This window comes from Lepisma saccharinum, chromosome 26 (genome assembly GCF_977018435.1).
Source record: "Lepisma saccharinum chromosome 26, izLepSacc3.1, whole genome shotgun sequence".
Classification (NCBI taxonomy): Eukaryota; Metazoa; Arthropoda; class Insecta; order Zygentoma; family Lepismatidae; genus Lepisma; species Lepisma saccharinum.
This window is the reverse complement of record NC_139254.1, coordinates 59,751,058-59,765,263: the sequence shown is the minus strand read 5'-3', so window position 1 is coordinate 59,765,263 and position 14,206 is coordinate 59,751,058. Positions and strand designations below refer to the sequence as shown.

The 14,206-nt window shown below is 34.4% G+C and overlaps 1 protein-coding gene across 1 annotated transcript in view; it reads left to right on the top strand.

Moving 5' to 3' along the window:
• LOC145979500 (protein tramtrack, alpha isoform-like) overlaps window positions 1-13,937 on the top strand; it is a 118,879-nt gene extending 104,942 nt beyond the window's left edge. The window contains exon 6 of the transcript XR_014440786.1: window positions 11,460-13,937. The gene's annotated coding sequence lies outside the window, so the exon portion shown is untranslated. The remainder of the gene's footprint in view (window positions 1-11,459) is intronic.
• Window positions 13,938-14,206: the final 269 nt, after the last annotated feature.

Below are 14,206 nucleotides of genomic sequence, written 5' to 3'. Positions count from 1 at the left end.
CTTGCAATGAGATTTGCAAATAATTGACATGTAGTTGGGCGTAAACAGCCACATGTAAGCTGTAAGTCCAATAAAATTTATTGTTGTTGATATTTGACATGTACGCTGAGACAAAATCCGATGTTGACAATTCATTTTGAATACTTTTTCTACCATTTCTCATATTGTTGGTTCACTTCCCTCTTCCCTGAGATGACTGCTGATCTTCTGGCTGGTAGGCTATGTTGTTCGGTCTACTCTATGTGTTTCTCACTTCATTTCACAGCTAATAATGTGATTGGTAGCTTATTTTTCACAAAATTTGTGCGTTCGTTGCAACTCTGCGATGCGCCGTTTCACAGCAGAAAATGATGTCACAGATACGATCAAAAGTTGTGTTGGGTTGCCAGCATCCAGGCGGCAAAACGGTCTTTTTTGAACGGCTGTAGCGTCGAATCAACGCACCAACGAGAAAAATGTTACAGAGAAAAGATGTTTGTTTTGATGTCCTCTATACCAGTCTGTGGTCCGTGGGGGCCATTAAAATGACACCCTGTGTATTAGCTATGTAAAAGTTCACTATTAAAAATATATGTAGAGCTTGTAGAGATGTAACATTATGTTTGTTTATTTTTATCTTAACTATACTTCTAAAACAGTGAAGAAAGTAGATGAGATAAAAGGCAAACTGATTCAAATTGAGAGCTTTCTAGGGACAGATGCGAGTTCATTAGTTATACCACTGTACACACCATAGCTGTTCTTGATTTTGGTCTAAAAATATTCCATTAATGGCATAGTAATTTTCCACAATGTTTGAAAGATTAGATGTACTTTCAGCAATGGTAAGAAAATGGAAAAGTATTGGATTGGGGTGGGGGGGAGTTGCATAGTCAGTGTAAACAATGTTTTTGTAGTCCATCAAAAGATATGGGGCACACCCATTCTGCACCCTTGCAGAGTGCTAAAATATACCAAAATTGCACACCATATTGCTCCATAGCTTCACATAGAGAGTGTACAGAAATGGGAATAGGAATTTTGGGAATATTATTCCATGGCTGAACTGTACCAAAACATAGACATGCATGAATTAACTTACTAGTTTATAATTGATCACTACAAAATAAAATAAAACTTATGTTTGAAGAGATATCATCAGACCAAGAGCTACAAATAGTAGTGACAATTCACAGGATAACAATGTTCGTGTGCCACTAATAATTGTAACAAAGCTACCAAAGCAGCTCCTGGTTATTTGTAGCTAGAAATTCTCATTGAATTTTTGTCATTTGTCCCTCCTTTGTAACTAACATCATCATTTTTATTTGAATTATGTCAATTGGGTGGTTTTATTTAGCTTTCTTGCAAATATTGTTGGATGATAGTAACTACACTGGAGTCATTATGGATGATGTGAGAGTACTCTGGGAAGATCTCGAATATTTGACAGCAAATAATTTCAGTGTTTATAATTTTGTAGTGATTTATTTAAATTTCAAACTAGTGAGCATTTTAACAAGCAAAGCATACAATTTAACAAGAATAAAGAACAAATTAATGGCATTTTATCGGTCCACAGAAGAAGAACATTCCTCAACTGTGGTGATTATTCTATTCTGTCAATTGAAAATCTCCAACTGTCTAGATGTTACAAGACCCGGGTTTGATACCTGGTGGAGGCACAAGTGGTTCAGATCCCACTTTAAACTGTACTTAGAACTCAGAACACCAAATCAATAGATGTTACAAGAAACTTTACCAATTGGGACATTGTAGAAGAGAGGCAGGGTCAAAATTAAACTATCATTGGTTTAGAAACAAATGCAAAGGAAAAATTGAAGTTACCATCTGCTTCTTAAAAATTGTTGTTTCAGATTTTTTTAATGTATCACATTGAAAAAAAGGCCAAGGTGTTTATTTGTTTACAATGAATTTTCAAGGTAGAATACAATGGGAAAGGTGAAATGTGTTTCAAAATTAAAGGTATCCTGTAGTTTTGCAGTTTTCATGGTTTAGTGGTGTTTCATGAAAAGGAACCTGTGAAAAACTGCAACTCCTGCATGGAGGGATGGGGTAGAGTGGAGCCAGGCTGCCTTATGGCCCAAGTTGAATGGATGAAGGGGAAGGTGCACAAAGGCTTCTGGCCAAAGGTTTTTTTGTTTGTGGTTTCTATATAGAAGCATTGCTTTAATCATAACTGAAATGGATCCTTGTAAAAACTAACAACATGCATTTGAAACTTCAAAGTGTTTGAGTATGAGGTGTAGTGTGTGCCATTCATAACCCATTTTGTACTCCAGGCCGTGTACTGGCTTTTGAGAATACTAACACAAATCATGCAAAAACATCAGGAACTATGCTTCAGCAAGTTTTTTATGGCATTGAATATTTCACAAGTATTTAAAGCAATAATTTACTAAATTTTCCAAAAAATAAAGTACTTTTTGACTGGGTATTTTAAGGGGTAGAAACCCATGTGAGCCCACTTGAGCCAACCCTGCCAGGTACACATTTATTAGAGGTTGGGTGAACTCCAGAGCCACCTTATACAAGTACAACATCAGGAAAAAGCCTGTATATTTGCTATTGTATTTGTAATGGTACAAGATGAACAATGCATGTTGATGATAATCAAGCATACACTTTTTTAATCTTCATCCCATCAAATATTTACTTAGATTCAGATAGAATTAATAATAAAAAAATGGATATGATTTATAGAAAGTGAAGTAAGATCGAGTTATGCAAAGGCTTGACTCTCTGATTAAATCATGAATGACCTTAATGACTCAGTCCCAACTGTGAACCACCTATCTCTACAATGACTATGACTAACTAAGAATTTAGATTTTAGTTTTAGAGTTGTTCATTTGTTCTCTCCCCCAGCATAAACTGCTCCAAATTGGGCTCTCCAGCAATATTTATACTTGCCAGTTCAGTCTCGAACCAAGGATTGTGAGTACACAAATGTAGTAAATTTACAGACTACAACAGGAAATAATTTGAAAATATACATAAAACATTATTGATGAAATTTAAATGAAATATTAAATATCAAGTTTCCAATATACGGTTAGTAGAACCTCAAGTTGGGCCAACTTTCAAACTAGGATGATGGCATTTTAAGATCTTGAGTTCATTCTGATACTCTACATCTATTTATTATTTTACAATCTTTTCAGCATTCTAACTCAAAGAAAGTTACATATAAAGGGCTAAAACAGATTGTTTGAGAAAATACAAACAATGAATTTAATTGTTTCTGTTCTGCTACAAGCAGTGTTCAAGATTTTAAAGTGGCAAAGTGTATTTTATATTTTGATGAAGTTTCTTTTGCATCTAGTGTGTAAGGGGTGACCGACCACCTTCCATATAGTACACCAATTGTCAACCTCACTTCCACATAGTACACCCTGGACTGTATTTTGCAGACGAACGAGGCTCTGGCATTCTGTGTGTTGTCCTGTTTTTTGTCCTTGTGTGTGCTGAGTGCCCCTTTACAGTCTCAGCTTTTAACCAAAGTCAGAATATTTTAATATTTTAGTTATGAGTCATTCCATGTGAAATCAACACAGCCCCCCAACCTGACCATCTCCAATTTTCATGAAATTTGGGGAGTTGAAATTATGCATGGAACTTAGTAACTATGAAAATTTTTAGTTTCGTTTGTCTTGTAATTGTTAAATTATTCAAGGTCAAAGTTAGCAGAAATTGCCCTTTTTGAGCCCACTTAGCTGTACTAAATGTGCTGTAACTCCTATTTCGCCTAGGAAGCTCAAATAAAGCTTATTGTACAGTGATTTGAACAAGCTTTCCAGTGATATATAACAAGCCTACCTTTGGATAAAAATATAATTTTGTCATATGACTTTGATTTGGTTTGGTGTTTTAAGTCCACTTTATGCACAGTAAGGCTAATCGGGACTGGACCTACAGTTTAAAGTGGGATCCGAACCACTTGTGCCTCCACTGGGTATCGAACCCGGGACCCCTTGATTACAAGGCAATGACGCTACCACTGCGCCATCGGGGAGGCCCTTTTGTCATATGACCTTGACCTTGAATATCTCAAAACATGTCATCACCAAAAATCGTGAAAAAAATATATTTGGTCCCTCATGCCATACTATAAAACATATCAAAAAATCATTCTGGAACTGCAATGGGATCAGAAGATACAAAATAATATGTGTAACTATGTGACTGATAAAAGCCTCATTACATGAACTATGACGAGTCAAAAGTCCCTTAACACTCCCTACAAAATGTAAAGGAGTTATCCTGGTCATGAAAGAAATAGGTTAGGCACAGGGAGATCTCTAGCTGTACGTGTCAAGTGCAGGTCCAGCATAGTGTTGACCGCCATATTGAATTCAACGCAAAAATTTCAAAGAAAAGGGGGTGATGTGATATATCAAATCAGACTAGAATTTCACGAGAAATAGGGGTGGAGTTACAGCACACCATATAACATGATAGGTGCAAAATAGCCTAAATGCTGATGCATCCAAAATTCAAATTCAAATTCCTTTGCATCTGTTTTTATATGTATATTGGTGAGAAACTGAAGTGAAATATTCTTAATTCTATTGGAAGAATGAAATTTGGTGAAAAGGCATGAGATAAATACCAAATTCCAAATGGAAAGAAACAGAACGTTGATAATGAGATAGAGGACATTTAGAATTGAGGCCAATTTAATAATAACTTTATTTTGCAGCATTTACACTTAAGCCAGTGTGCATTTTTCCAATAGCTGAAATATTATATGTTTCTGGCTCTTTTGTGTGTTAAAGTGGTCTAAAAATTATTGGATGTAGACATAAATACATTTTATATACGTATTAAGTTTTATTTATTATTGAAATGTTAAACAAAATAACTTATGCTGAACTTAAAAGGAATGTTTTCGAAGTAACCATACTGGGCTCAAGACTTACTTTCAAAATAAGGAGTGCAACTGCTGATAAATAATATTATGTTTCATGTTCAATTCATTTACTGTATCTTGCTTAAAACTTTTTTTATTATTACAGAGATGGGAGAAATGAGTAGTTAGTTTAGTTTAGTGTGTTTGCATCCAAGGACTACCGTGTGTGTACAAATAACATTGCATGGTAATATAGGACATGTCAATACATTACAATACAATACTACATTAATAGATCTTACACATACACATACAAAATACATTACCAAAAATTGTAAAAATTGGGCCTTATTTGGGTATTATAGCAAATCACACAAAAAGAAATAGCATAACATGGGAAGATATAAGACAGTACAGCCTTACTACTAGGTGACACTAATTATTATCTGAGTTCCTTTGATATTTAAATTTACAAGAAGAATATGTGATTATACTATGTTACATAGAGTTATATATATATTTTGTGTTATGTTAGAGTCACTTCCATGTATTCAGCTATAGTATAAAAAACATCCATATCTGTGTATCGGTAATTGATAAAAGTAGTGCAGAATTCTGCCATTTTGTTATTATTTATGTACATTAAGCTGAAATGAATTTTATTTAAGTGTTGTGAACAGATATACACCTTTATAAAATGCTGTGTATTTAACATACATCTATGTTCTTCTTAAAGGTTCACATAACCACTTTTTGCAGATGCAAAATAATCTAACCCAGTTGTGTTTAGTGGTTTTTATTTTATTTTATTTTATCTGCGATGTTTCGTCCTGGTTTCCCAGAACTTTTTCAAGCTTGCCCTGGATACACATGCAACACACAACCTCACATGGCTAGTCACACTAGTCTACACTTCTCGATTTTACAGACTAAGTTAGCTACATAAAATAGGCTTATAATAGCATATATTGAATACATAAGTCAAAAATTAAAAAAAAGTAATAAAAGTTAAAAAATAATTATTCTTAAATTAGCCTACATTATTGTTGAATTTCATTTCCATACATGGGTCATTTACCTCCATTTACCAATTTGTTCATCCAAGAGTTAGATTTCAAAACTGTACTTGCTATTACATTGTGCTGTCTTTTGGTGTTATAGTGAGGCACTTTTATATAATTTTCCCAGATTTGTTTTACAATCTATTACACCTGCCAAGATATTTTCTATAAACTCATGACAGAATAGATTTCTTCTACATTTTTGCAGTAACTTGATTGGATACTCAGGTTCTTCATGGACCATTTACAATTTTATATCAGTCTGGAAGTATGTGGGTTATAAATGTCAATGAATTTTATCAGTTCTTTAGTGATATTGTCAGAAATTCCATATTGGTCCATCCCTTAAAAGAAGCCATACATGCATGCACTATTGATGAGAAGTAGGGATGTGCCGAAGCCGATAACAGATGTATGAAAATCGGCAGAAATTTACATATCAGCATCGGTATCGGCAAAAATTCGATACTTAAACCGATACAGATAATACTAGAGTTTTACCTTCTAATAAGTTTTATAGTTTAGTTTTGTAAGATTTATTGAAAATTAGGTTATGATTTTTCATCATCGTAGAGTTTTTGTAATAACATTATTGCAAACTTTCATTCAGAGGATCAACCTACCTCAAAATCAAAAATGAAACAGTACATTGCTGAACCAACTATTCCACATGACCAGGATCCCCTGTTGTATTGGAAATTCAAAAGTGAGTATCCAAATCTGAAGCAAGTTGTGAGAAAATACTTGGGCATACCTGCTGCATCAGTATTCAGTGTTGCTGAACAGATTTGCGATAAGAGAGGTAGGTTACTTCCAGAAGTGCTTCAAAAACTTTGTTTCCGAAGTTGAATCTGCCAGCATTAAATTTGCGATATTAAGAACAAGAATTCATTTTACATTTCAAATGACTGCTTGTGTACTAATGTTAAATCTCTTGAGAATCTATGTTCTTCTTAAAGGTTTGCATAATCACTTCTTGTATATGCAAATGTACAAGAAAAGTTATTTTTAGTAGTTTTTATTTTATCTGTGACATATCATCCTGGTTTCCCAGAACTTTCTCAAGCTTACTCCAAGATACAATAAAAAGATACAATAAAAAAAAACACTAAAAATAGGGTAAGCAGGGGAATTGGGAGGTATGTTTATAAAACAAACCTGTGTAGACTCTGATACTTGTTTTAAGACTTTGGACCCAATTTATTATCTTGAGAACCTTCAATTACCATCTCTTAAACACACCTTAATTTTTTTACCTCCTTATTTTATGCATTAAAAAATAAAAATTAATTTACAACCCAATTACCCCATTGGACTAATTTGGAGGTATAACTAGAACTCAGAAGATATTAGTGCTACTATATACAGTCTGTGGACAAATGGGTGTTAAAAAAGAAACTATATTTTAGACTCATTTTTAATAGGGGAAAAAAAATTACAAATGTTTTTAAGAAAACTTTGCAATTTTCTTAAAACTAAATAAAACAATATTATCCCAGTATAGGGTTACCAGATTGCTATAAAGGAAAAGTAGGACATAATGTCCCAAAATGTAGAACTTTAAGTTAAAATGTAGGACACTTTAACATTCACAATAAATAATACACATATCTAGAACACGTTAGAAAGTGTTTTTTGCAGCTTTTAAAAAACATGATTTCTCAATTCTTAAATGCAAAATTTCCAAACCTGTAATCAATATTAAACAATACACTTCTCAGTACACATGTTTTAACTCTTACTTCTCAGAGGAGCCAATTTTTATCAAAATTTTAAGTTTACTCAAAGTATATTTATGAGAGACTGAACAGTCGAACTCTTTGAAATTATACTGAACTCCAGTACCAATCTTTGTACAGACTTTTTGAATAAAATATTTTTATCATGACTCCGTTGTACTGACAGTAAAGAAAGTACTCTCTAATTATGACCTGGAATGGCAAACAAATATTCAGCAATTACCGTAACTTGAAATGGTTTCAGAAGTTTCATCTGGGGTAGATTTTAGTTCAATAACTTTGTTCTCTATACCCCATGCTTTACAACCAAAATATTGAATAAGAATGGGAAACACCTTGTTCCATCAGTATAAACCCCAAGGCAAGAAATTCCACTCAGGCACTGCACAGTGACATCATCAGAATGAGGTCCCAAAACTACTTCCATTTTTGTTCTAGCAGAAACTTTTATTTTCTTTTTGGGCAATGACTGAATCAAAATAAATTTCACTATTGAGTTTGGGAGTGCAGTCCATAGACTTGTAACTTGCATAATTTCACTTTAACTGAATCACGTATAATCCTAATTAATATTAAGTGACACTCAAAATGTAGGACATTTATGATAATTTTCAAATTCCTCCCGGATGCTGGACATAATGCAAGAATGTAGGACATGTCCAGGAAAATCTGGACGTATGGTAACCCTATCCCAGTATTCTAGGACTTTGAAAACCTACTGCTTACAGTTTATATATGTAGGTAAATGATTGATAATACATACAGTAATTTTTTTGGTACAACCTAGAGTATCTCAAAACTTTGAAGAAAAAAAAACAGCGATTTCGGCCACAAACAGAACAACTACAATAACAAACCTGAGTTCAGTAGGCTTAGAACTAAATGATACAAACTAAACATATTCTTTTAACTTTCAAATATAAAGTACAATGTACAGTGTGTCCGAGAAAAAATATACCAATAAAGAATTTAAATAACTCAACAATCGTTAATGATAGAAATGTCAAATAACGTTTATTTGGAAGAGGGAAGAAAGGATTTTTTTTTACCACCAGAAGGATAAAAATCGTAACATACTTAAGTGCATGCGCGGCTTTGTTCGTGAGTAGTCTGTACAATGGCGCTGTTTACTGTTCGTCAGAAAGTTGAGTGCTGCTTTTGGTTTGCAGAATTGAAGTCTCCTGTAACGGTACAAAGAAGATTCCGGCAACAATATGGACAGGAAGCACCAGAACGTCATTACATTGTTAAATGGCATAAACAATTGCTGGAAACAGGGTCTTTGTTGAGGAAGAAAGGTAGTGGTCGGAAGCGTGTGAGCGAGGATAAGTGGTTGCAGTTCAGGAAGCTTTCCAGAGAAGCCTGCGTAAATCTGTGAGACGTGCTAGTTCTCAACTTCAAATTCCACATTCTACTGTTCATGATATTGTACATAAAAGGTTAAGGCTTAGAGCCTACAAGTTACAGCTTGTTCAGAAACTAAAGTGCAGTGATAAATCCACTAGGTTTGATTATGCTAGTGAAGTGCTATCACGCATTGATGATGACAATTAATTCCTGACACACGTAACATTTTCAGATGAGGCTACCTTCCACATTTCCGGAAAAGTGCATAGGCATAACTGTAGAATATGGGGTGAGCAGAATCCGCATGCAGTTGTTGAACATGAACGCAACAGCCCCAAGTTGAATGTGTGGTGTGGTTTGACACGATTTCGTAATTGGGCCCTTTTTCTTTGAGGAAGCTACAGTTACAGGTGCAAGTTACCTGCAAATGTTGCAACAGTATGCTGTACCTCGTATACCTCATGGGTACATGTTTCAGCAGGATGCCCCCCCCCCCACATTATGCCTGTTGTGTTACTAACTTCCTTAATAACAATTTCGCTGGTAATTGGATTGGGAGGGGTGGACCATTAAATGGCCCCCACGGTCACCAAGCTCCTTTGGACTTTTTCCTTTGGGGTTATGTGAAGACTATGGTTTACCAAACACCTGTGCAAGACCTCAATGATCTCCGTGAAATAATTATTGATGCATGAGGCTCCGTCACTCATCAAATGTTGAAGAACACTTGGATGGAGGTTGAGTACTGCCTTGATGTTGTCGCACCACCAGAGGAGCACACATTGAGATCTACTAAGGTGAAATTCTTTTCTTGTTCTTTGGTTTAAAAAAATTCTATGATTTTCTCTTCCAAATAAACGTTATTTGACATTTCTGTCGTTAACGATTGTTGAGTTATTTAAATTCTTTATTGGTATATTTTTTCTCGGACACACTGTATAAAAAGTGTTTGTTTTAAATTCTGACAGTTTTCTAAGTTTTAAAAAATATGAACTTAATTTTAAGACATGTTAAATTTAGTTAAGGTCATATTAGGTCCTACAAAGTTGAAGGCTACCATATTAAAAAGTAGGATTGGTTTGAAACAAAAAGCAGGAATGACCTACTATTTCACAATTTGCTCGCAAGATATTCTTGATAAAGTTTTTTAACTTTTGAGTGGTCTGCACTGGTTAGACCAAAGTGGCGAAAACTAACAGGAATGGGAGGATCCATTTTGCAGAGTATGTCTTCCTCTAAAATAGGCACTTCATCCTTTTCTTTGTGGTCAGATAAGTTTATTGTCTCCTTTGTTTTCAGTAAACTGTAAATGATAGCATTTTGTATAACATGGGGCTTCTCCAATCTGTGAACAAAACATGAAATAACTGCACTGAAATAAATAAAATACAGTGTGACCACAGCAGAGGAAAGAATTGCCACCAAATTTCCCACATGAGGGTAATTGGGAGGTAGTTTTCTCCTCTCCTTAAAGCTCCCCTTTAAAGTGCATGTATTAAAAATGCTTCATACTCCTTGGAGTATATTTATTTGTTTTAAGGCTAAAAATCAAACAATTCCTACTTGACAAAAAAATGTCACTTTTAAGTTTGTCACTAATTGTATTTTCAAGTTCTTTCCTAACTTTTTACTCGCTAGAGAATTGAAGCAAAATGCTGAAAAATACAATTAGTGCCAAATGAAGAAAGCTATCATTCCATGTACTAGTTATTGTTTTATGACTATACAGGAAATTAATAAAAATAAAATAATATGATACCACCCAGTTACCCCACCCACCCAATTCCCCTCGCTTACCTAACTGTATCTCTTGAGAATATATATGTGATATGCAATATAATGTATATAGCAAATTTATTTTTGTCATGCTGAAAATAACATTCCATTTCTGTTGAATAATCTTATGTATCGGAATCGGTTAAATATCGGTATCAGATCCAAAAATTGTCGGTGCGTACATTGGCATTGGTAAATTTTCAGCTTCGTCACATCCCTAATGAGAAGTAAGAACATTTTTGGGGGAGCAGCTAATCTTGCTTGTGTACTTAATGGTGGTGGTGTGTGTATATGTGTGTGTGGGGGGAGGGGTTATGTTAATATCAAGAGATCCCAATTCATGATCCAAGCAGAACCAATGAACTTGAAAGTGATGTAATTGACTGACAGACAGAGCCAAAAAAGAGGCTTCTCTGCCCTAAAGAAGAAAATGTGAAGCTACCACTTCCTAACTAAAATGCTTGAAATTTCACCAACCCAGTGACCCAGAAGTAAACACAAGACATACAAAAACTATATTGAAATTCCACACACTCATGTTACACAAAAACACAAGATAATTTTCACTGCTTTATATTCAACAACAGATACATTAATTTAGTACAAAAGATAGTAAGGAGCTGCTTTTATTGATGCTATTAAAGCAGTATGCTTGAATAAGTAATTATGTGCTTCTCTTTCCAGGTGCTCGTGCACGATATGGCAAAAGACTAAACCAGCAAGTGTGAAATAATTGGGAAAGTAATAGTGTTATGAAGATTAAACATAATTTTTTATGTGATGCCAGCAATTGACAATGAAGATAAGAAATAGATCATGATCATCAAACATAACTAGAATATGGGTCAGTAGAATTATAGTGTCGGTTATAGCCAATATAAATCTCACTCCTCTTAATTTTCTATATGAATGTAACAAATGTCAATTCTTTGTTATTTCTGATTCTATGGAGTGATAATGAATTTGAAGTCGGTGTAGATCCTAGTCAACTCAAAGACGTCTGCAGGTCAGATGTCGATATTTCCACAGTGTAATAATACTCTCTCTGTCCTTTTGATTGTTTTATTCAAAAGTTTCTATGTGCAAGGAAGGGGTGTGATGGTTGTCACAGAGATCTTAATGGGAGTAGTTTTACATTAATGATCTTCAATCCAGAAGCTGTGAAAAATTTTAGCTGCTATGGGTCGCAGGTGTGCGAGAGAGGAAGTGCAATTGATAAAGGGAACTGGTCAGTTACTGCAACCATGTACCTTCATGAAATAAAGTCAGTGACACTACTGCCACATATCATTGGAACCTACAAGTTATTTTTTGTCTGATATAAGTGTTGATTTTACCCTTGATTGGTATGTGTGTTTGAGAGTAACACAATTAGTATATATTCAAGTGTGGCGCTCAAACGCAAATTCCCTTGTTTTTTGTCATTCTTTAGAATACTTTTACATTCATCATATTAAAATAGTATATGAATATTTATTTATCGATATTTACATATATATCACTTGCAATTTAAAATTTATCTTATTTATTACAGTAACCCCCAAGCTACGTAAGTAATGCGTTCTGTAAACCTTTACATAACTTGAATTTTACGTAAGTCAAATTTGTAAATTGCGTAAGTGTAACTTCGTAAGAAACTGCAATATTTATTATTATTACATGTGTGTGTGCTTATTATTTACACAGTTTTATTTTATAAATGAAACATCACTCAGCATTATTTACTTGGATATAAACTATAAAAGTATGAAAAATATATAAAAGGATATAAAAAAAACTGAAATCACACTTTTCGAATAAAAAAATGTCATGTGATAGCTATGTACAGTTTTTACGTAACTTCAGAATTTACGTAAGTTGCGTATTTGGTAAGTACTGTATATAATAACAAAATGATATTCTTGTATTGCAATATTACTGATTACATATTATGAGAGATTATTATCAGGGAAAACATAACAACTTTTGTAATTTTAGTTTCAATTTACTTTTAATGTTAACTAATGTGCATAACATTAGTAACAAATTCTACAATTTACTACTTGTTGACGGGGAATGTTCATTTCACCTCAATTACTTTCATCTTGATAAGTAGATTGATCCACGTTGCTATCATGATCGCTGTTGAATGCCTCCTCAACAACATTATCTCCTGGTCCCCGAGAATTAAACACTCTGCCCAGGTCTTACATTTCCTCATCACTTGGTTCAGCAAGTCATGCTCGGATATGCTGTTCTTCATTCATGTTGAATATCAGATTTGAAAGTTCATTTAGCAGGAAATATTAGCAGTAAGAAGTGGAGACAAATGACAGAGACAAATAACAAACTAATTACAGGACAATCAAAACAGAAACTAGTGAAAAAATACAAATTCAAGGAGGTACAGAAATAAAACATTTTGAAGAAAATGGTTACGTGGTTGGTTGACGTATGAGTGCTGTGCTTATAAACACGGATTGTCATCAAAATGACATGTCTGCGGAGACTGATATTGTCTGGCCACTGACATAACAAATCATAGCTAAACAAGACTAGAAAGTGATGATAACGTAATGCGTACCTGGAAAACTTAAGATTATATCCTAGGGTGAGTGCCTCACTCACTCGTATACCAGTGAAGAATTAATAAACGTTAAAGCATTTGTGAGGGAACCAGAGAAATGACCAAGAAAGTTTGGCAGTTTTTGTGAACAGCAAGTTCACATGACCAGAATGAGTTATTATTGTGGTTGCCTCCTCAGAATATGAAATTATGGTCACAAATTCACAACCCCACTGTTACTGACGGTGTTGTGTTTGGCAAGTAGCTGATCATGGTGCAATGTATGGGGCCTGTGCAGTCAACTGACATTTTCTTCATTCTCCCAATCACACATTCTCTGAAATTCATACTAAACACTCGTGATACCTTTCAAATTTAATGCTTGGAATATAGGCTCTTTCCTTCATCTTCAATCTTCATCTTTGTGCATTGTGTTTAATACCTGGTTTAATCCCACTTTAAACTGTAGCTCCAGTCTTGATTAGCCTTTCTGTGCATGAAGTGGACTTAAACAAAAAAAAACAAAAACTACTTCATCTTTGTGCATTTACAATTTGGCTACCAGATTCACAAAGTTGTTCAATTTTGTGTTCGTTGCTGTTCCTGATTAAACTATTAATTTGAAAGTCAATCAATGGAAGAGTTTGTAACACACCACAAGAGTTTGTTTTTTGAGAAACATACATGCATTTAGTCAACGTCCATGGTTTCTGCTCTTGAGTAGCTAACCACATAATCTTCTGGACAGGCTATGATGGCCTTCATCTTCCCCACTGAGGATAACCACAGTCGTAAAGCTTGGGGTGCTAGGAAGGCTATTCCAGAGTTGCCAAGTCTCTTTCCAAGGTTCTCGGGTTCAAATCCCAGTTTGGGCATGGGTGTTTTT